This window comes from Rhinichthys klamathensis, unplaced genomic scaffold (assembly GCF_029890125.1).
Source record: "Rhinichthys klamathensis goyatoka isolate OS25496 unplaced genomic scaffold, OSU_Roscu_1.1 h1tg000815l_1, whole genome shotgun sequence".
Lineage (NCBI taxonomy): Eukaryota > Metazoa > Chordata > Actinopteri > Cypriniformes > Leuciscidae > Rhinichthys > Rhinichthys klamathensis.
This window is the reverse complement of record NW_026607202.1, coordinates 182,501-182,984: the sequence shown is the minus strand read 5'-3', so window position 1 is coordinate 182,984 and position 484 is coordinate 182,501.

Here is a 484-nt window from a genome sequence, read left to right as displayed (position 1 = left end):
TTTCGAAAGACAAGTTGCGGTCTAGTATAACACCCAGGTCTTTTACTGTAGTGGAAAAAGTAACAGGGCATCCTTCTATATTAAAGTCGTATTGTAAGAGGTTTTGTGTGTAGTTTTTTGGACCAATAAGTAATACCTCAGTTTTATCTGAATTTAATAGCAGGAAATTACGCGTCATCCAGCATTTTATATCTTTGAGACATTCTGTCAATTTAGATGAGGTAATGTTTTCATCTGGTCGTGATGAAATATATAATTGAGTGTCGTCAGCATAACAGTGGAAATTAATTCCATGTTTTCTTATAATATTACCAAGTGGCAGCATATATATTGAGAATAGCAGAGGGCCTAGCACCGATCCTTGCGGCACTCCATAGTCTACTGACGTTAACTTTGATTTTCCCCCGTGTAAAGAGACAAAATGATAACGGTCAGATAAGTACGATCTAAACCAGCTTAATGCCTGTCCCTGAACACCAGTGTA